We start from the raw sequence: 7,093 nt of genomic DNA, 5'->3' as shown, positions 1-7,093 counted from the left end.
GATCATGACCTGAGCCGAAGGCAGTCGCTTAACCAACTGAGCCACCCAGGCGCCCGAGGATACAGGTTTGATCAAAACTATAGTTTCCAAATTCTGTCATAGACAAGCACAAGAACTATTTGTGTCACATCTAACTATAATTGGAGCATTTAATCATAAATTGGGCAAAGTGAGGTCTTAAACTAACAGGATATAGTTATTAAGAATGTCAAGGAAATGCTGCTCTCGTTAATCATACTAAAATAATTTGAACCTCTAAAAAATGAAACAATGGCCAAAGGTACTTTCCATTTAAAGAATTACTATTATCTAGAGGAAAAATGCCTTGTTGCTCTGTATTGATTTCCAAAAAAGGACAATTACAGTTTATACAAAAATAATCTCGGGAGTCTACAACAGATGTAGGAAAACACACACTCGCACACACACATGCTAAAGGAGTTTGTTGCAAATGTGTATTTTTTCTTTTGTGTGTGTGTGGGGGGTTTTTTGTGTATTTTTTTCTTAATGAAGAGTGTGTTAAAGATCCCACTAAAGAAATTAAATTCTTAATTTAATACATCTTTCCATCACTTATTTACTGTGATATGTTTACTAAGTAAGTTGCACAAAGATATAACTTGCAAATATTTGGAAGTTATAGAAGAATGGGCTTTAAAATTTAAATCCACCTAAATATTTAAGGCTGGAGAAGTTTTAGGAGAGGTAGAAAGAAAATATCCATTTTCCAGAAGGAAAAAGACAGTTGGCAAATTAGGACAAGAGCAATGTGGAATTGTCATTAATGCTAATGAGAACTGCATTCTCATCAAGATAAAAATACAAACTCCATCAAATAGCTATAAGCTAATCTATTCAAACACATTGATCATAGTGAGCAACAAAAAAATTTTGAAAGCTCTCAAAAATGATACCAACATTCCTCAAATAACAGACATTCCAAAAAGTAGAAAATCTCCATTTTCCTTTTTTTCTCCCTTTTATGTTTGCTTTCCTTACCCCCTGGCTCACAGTTGCAAACAAAGGCTGCTAAGGAGGCTTTTTACACCAACAGCGAGCAGTCCCTGATGTTGGGACACCTCTGGTCACTGCACTACCAGGTTCAATCACGGAAGCTTCTTAAAATCAAAGCCATGTTCTCTTGCTGAGCTTCAAGATGAAATTCTATATCAAATTTATGAACAACGGGGAGCAATGTGCAAATTAAACACATTTTTCAGGACTTCACTTCCCTTTGAGGGCTGGAAAAATTCCCAATTCTAGAAACCTGTCACTAATCTTGCGAAGACTGATTCAGTAGATTTGGGCTGGGTTTGGGGGCAAAGAAATTATTTGTTTGCAATAAATTCTTAGAATCATAAATTTGGAAGAGACCATAAAGATGTCCAAAGGTCCAAGTGGCTTATTTAACTTTTCCAGGACTTTGTCAAAACACAAGCTTAGAAGTTACCTTGTGCCCATTCTCTCACGCCAATATGGAATCTCATGAATTCTTTTGATATTCAGGTTTGCTCTAAGAAGTAAACAAGTATTTCTGTCCCAAGGTAAGCTACCTAAAACAGTGAATATTCACAACCTGACTACAATGTTTCATAAGGTGGAAAGTCCTATCACCATTTTCCAAGTGTAGGGAAAAACGTGCTTCAGTAGAAAACTATGCACTGTTTAAGGCGTCAGAGCACAGCCTTCAGGGTTAACTGATTCCATAGGCGCTCTTTGGCCTTCATTGTCTTTAGACTATTTTACAACTCTAAATTATAGAACACTGATAGCAGTGCAGTGAGTAGTGCTTGTCTATAGATACAGGAAGAATTTCTGTTCAGTGGAGGGAAGCCCCACCCCCACACCCCACTCCCAGAAAAGAGAGGAGGAGGAGGGGGGAGGAAGGCTGTATTGCATCCATTTGCACATTTATTCAGTATTTCTGATCTCTAAATGTCTCTGCTTTTTGATGCTTGAACTAGTTGTAACAATTTTTTTGTTTTCTCATTTAATTAATGAGAAAATCTTTGACATATGTGCATTTTATATTTGTACGAAAAGCATGATTTCACCTTTAAAAAAATTATTCTCTAACACACACTATGATTTTGAAATAATTCCAGATTACAGTAACTGAATCAAATCCTTTTTTCTACTTGTGTTATTTTCTTCAGACTGCAATAGTAGTTAAAAATAGTGTAATTAACTGTCTAATTGGTCAAAAAGCTTTTAATTTCAGTTATGTTCTCATATTGTCTATGTACTGATCAAAAAGTTTAAAGCTCCACTAAGTAGTTAATGAGAAATTAAAGTCTGAGTATGTGTGTGTGTGTGTGCGTGCACACGTGCTGGGGGTAAAAAATAAGAAATTGATTACACACTAGGTCTTAAAAACACTAACATAGGAACATAGGAGTAGGATGTGAAATTGGCATATTGCAATGATCAAAATTCTAAAACACTCCATCTGAAGTATCAGAAATGCAAAGTTAGATTGAAACACTCATCACATGAGACATAAAACTCTCTTGGTTATCTTAAAAGAAGTTATTTCCAACTCTAATAAAAATAATTTAACACTCTGAGTATCTTTCAGCTTTCCTTCAATTTGTATTGCAAATAGGCTTAATATTTAATTATTTTGACTATCATAAATAAAAAAGCAAAGGAAGTACTAGGTTTCTGCCACACTTTGTAGTATCTCTAGGTGGACTCGTTTGATAATCATGAAAAATTTATTATTTGTAACACATCATGCTGCATATTATTACAGTTTATCTAAGATTTACTTCAATCTACAGAGGTTTAGCCCTGTTAATATACTGTAAGGTAATGAGAGACTCTGATTTCACCACCTGGCTCCAGCACTAACCTAAGAAGAGAAGCATGAAGAGAGTACCTAGCAATTCCCACACTCTACCTCCTCAAGCAAAATAGGGATAAGTCCTGTCAAGCAAGTGGTTATTTTAAAGAATAAAACTACGTAATATATGTACAAAGAGTCACAAAATCCTGTCCATATTTTAATTATTATTATATCTAACTGGAAATATGTCCATTTCAGAAACATATCAATATCTAAAGGAAGCTTTTGATCCTGACTGGGGACTTAATTATTATTATTACTACCAGATATTACATCATTTCATTTAATGATCACAATAACCCTATGACATAAGCATAATTAAAACCAATTTATCCAAAACAGAAATCATCAGGACCAGACGGTTTCACTAGTGGATTATACTAAACAGTAAGAAAGAAATTATTCCAATTCTCTACAGTCTCTTTCAGAAGATAGAAACAGAGGGAATGCTTCCTGACTTATTCTGTGAAGCCAGCCTCTTACCGTAATAACAAAATCTTGTTACAATATAATACAAGAAAACTACAGATCTAATATCTCTCATGAACATAAATGCAAATCCCTAAAAAAAAATTAGCAAATCAAATCTAAAAAAGTGTGAAAACAATTATACACTATGACAAAGTGGGATTTATCCCAGATATGCAAGGCTGGTTGAGCATTTGAAAATCAATTAATGCAATCCATCACATCAAAGGACTAAATAAGAAAAATCACACGATCATATCAACAGATGCAAAAAAAAAAAAAAAAACAATTGAAAAAATCCAGTACCCATTCATGATTTAAAAAAAAAATTTAAAAAACCTCTCAGTAAATTAGGAATAGAGAGGAACTTTCTCAACTTGATAAAGACTATCTACAAAAAACCTATAGCTAACATTATACTTAATGGTGAGAAATTAGAAGTTTTCCTGTTAAGATCAGCTATGAAGCAAGGATGGCCCTTCTTAGCACTCCTTTTCAACATCATACTGGAAATCCTTGCTAATATAATAATGCAGGAGAAGGAAATAAAACTTACATGGATTGGGAAGCAAGACATAAAACTATTGTTGCTCACAAATGACATGATTGTCTATGTTGAAAATCCAAAAGAACTGATGAAAGTTTCCAGGAACTAATAAGCAATTAAAGCAATGTTGTAGGATACCAGGTTAATACACAAAGGTCAGTTGAATTCCTATATACCAAAAATGAACAAGTAGAATTTGAAATTAAAAACATAACACCATTTTTATTGGCACTCAAGAAAATGAAATACTTCAGTATAAATCTAACAAAATATGTACAATGTCTATATGAGGCAAATGTCAAAACTCTGATTGAAAAAAAAAGAAAAGCTAAATAAAATGCAGAGATATTCCATGTTCATGAATGGGAACACTCAACATTGTCAAAATGCTTGTTCTGCCCAACTTGATCTACAGATTCAATGCAACCTCATTCAGAATCCCAGCAAGTTATTTTATGGACATCAACAAACTGATTCTAAAGTTTACATGGAGAAGCAAAAGATTCAGAATAGCCAACACAAATATTAAAGGAAATAAAAACTGATGCTACCCAACTTCAATAGTTACTCTAAAGCTACGGTAATCAAGACAATGTGGTATTAGTGAAGCAATAGGCAAATAGATCACCAGAAGAGAATAAAGAGCCCAGAAATACACCAACATAAAGTCAGCTGGTCTTTGACAAAGGAGCAAAGGCAATACAATGGAGAAGGTTTCTTCAATAAATGAACAACTGAACATCCACATGCAAAGAAATTTACCTAGAAACAAACCTTTATACCCTTCACAAAAATTATCTCAAAATGGATCATCGACCTAAATGTAAAATGTAAAACTACGAAGTTTCTAAAAGACAACATAGGAGAAAATCTAGATGACTTTAGTCAGCTAGATGTCTTTAGATACAGCACCAAAGTTATGATCCATAAAACAAATAATTGATAGCTGGAGTTCATTAAAATCAAAAGCTTCTGCTCTGTGAAAGACAATTTCAAGAGAATTAGAAGAGAGTTACATACTACAAGGAAATTTTTGCCAAAGACACATAGAGGATTGTTATATAAAGTAGGCAAAGAACCTTAAAACTCAACAGTAAAAGAACAAACTACCTAATTAAAAAATGGGCCAAAGACCTTAAGACACTTCACCAAAGATGATATACAGATGACAAATAAATATATGAAAAGATGCTCCACATCATATGTCATCAGGGAAATGCAAATTAAAACAACAATGAGATATCACTCCATATCCATTAAAAGGGCCAAAATCCAGAACACTGACAACACGAAAGGCTGATGAAGGTGTGGTGCAACAGGAACTCTCATGCATTGTTGGGAGTACAGAATGGCACAACCACTTTGGAAGACAGTTTGGCAGCATCTCACAACACTAAACATATTCTTACTGTATGATCCAGTAATCACACTCCTCGGTATTTATCCAAAGGAACTGAAAACACACACACAAATGTGCAATGGCTGATTATAGCAGCTTTGTTTATAATTGGCAGAACTGGGAAGCAACCCAGATGTCCGTCAGTAGGTGAATGGATAAATAAACCGTGATATATCTGTGGAATATTAACAGTGGAATATTATTCAGCACTAAAAAGAAATAGTTATCAAGCCATGAAAAAACATGGAGGAAATTTAAATGCATATTACTAAGTGAAAGAAGCCAACCTGAAAAGGCTTCATACATACTGTTTGATTTCAACTACATGACATTCTAGAAAAGGAAAAACAATAGAGATAATGAAAAGATCAATGATTGTCAGGGGTAGAAGGGGAAGAAAGATAAGGGACGAATAGGCAGAGCACAAAGGATTTTTAGGGCAGTGAAAATACTCTGTATGATATTATAATGATGGATATACATCATTATGTATTTGACCAATCCCACAGAATGTATAACACCAAGAAGGAATCTTAAAGTAAACTATGGGCTTTTTATGATGTGTCAATGCAGGTTCATCCTTGGTAAAATGTACCATGCTGATGAATGGTGTTAATAATGGTGTTAATAGTGTAGGGGGAGGAGGTTTATGGGAAATCTCCATACCTTCCCTTGTTCTGTTGTAAACCTAAAACTGTTCTGAAAAAATGAAATTTTAAACTAACTTATAGGTGATAAAGGAGAATCAGGAAAGTTAAATCATCTCCTAGTAAATATTACAGGTAATGAGTGGCTGAGTCAGCATTTGAACCTAGGTTGGCCTAGTGTCAAAGCACATTCATTTCTGCTATTCTACATAATTGCTCATTATAATGAGAGATTTTAAACTGGTTAATTGAAGAAGTCAATATTCCTTGGAGAAATCTCCCATCAAGGATCAAATAAGATACATAGTTAGCATGTCATAAAACTAGGACTTTCAGCCTGATTGATTCAGCAGCAAATATTTCCCATAGAGAAGGTCTCTTTCACTGTGCTGGCATTTCTCAATACTCAAATACACAGGATTCTAAACAAAGTTCCTACTTAGGTAACGTTTTCTGAAGTAATTGAAGTAACCATGCTGCCTAGTCCATTCAACTACAAAATATTACATTGCACTAAAAAGTTTTAAGGCATTTTCTACTGTAAATATTTTAAATAGTTCTTCCAACAGAGAGCTAATCTTGATTAAGTTATGTCTGAAAAAAGTAAGATGATTATCAAGTATCCTGGTCATAAAAATAAGTCATATTATCAAAAACCTAGAAATATGTGCTCTCCTTGGGAGGAAATAAGCAATGATCCAATGTAAGAAATAGCTTTTTGAAGCTAAAATAAGAACTTTGAAAACAAAGATCCTTTGAGTGCTATCACACTGAGACCTGAGGAAGGACAAAATTATGGATCTATCAAATTTCCCCAAAGAGCTCATGATCTGTCAAAGAAGTCCTCGTTTTGATTATTTGTCCATGTGGGGATCGCAAAATGTCAGCTGCTACACGTACTCGTTTCTGTGAATGTTTCCCTGACTTGAGAGAGAAAGGCTCTCCAGAAATAGGAATCACCAGAATCTTCCTTATATTCACTGGCATCTAAATTAATCTTTTGAGAAAAGATGGGAAGTAAAACCTCTGCAAATATATGAGTGCATGAGGAAGAGTGTAGGATTAAGAGAGGAAGAAGTTGGACCAAGCCCTTAGTAGCTGCCACAAATAGTTTAAATCAAAAAGTAGAAAAAAGATCCAGAAAAGGAGCCTGAGAAGCAATGGCCAGAGAAAGAAGTATAAAA

This window comes from Neomonachus schauinslandi, chromosome 4 (assembly GCF_002201575.2).
Source record: "Neomonachus schauinslandi chromosome 4, ASM220157v2, whole genome shotgun sequence".
Taxonomy (NCBI): domain Eukaryota; kingdom Metazoa; phylum Chordata; class Mammalia; order Carnivora; family Phocidae; genus Neomonachus; species Neomonachus schauinslandi.
The sequence above is the reverse complement of the archived record's forward strand: the minus strand, read 5'-3'. Positions refer to the sequence as shown.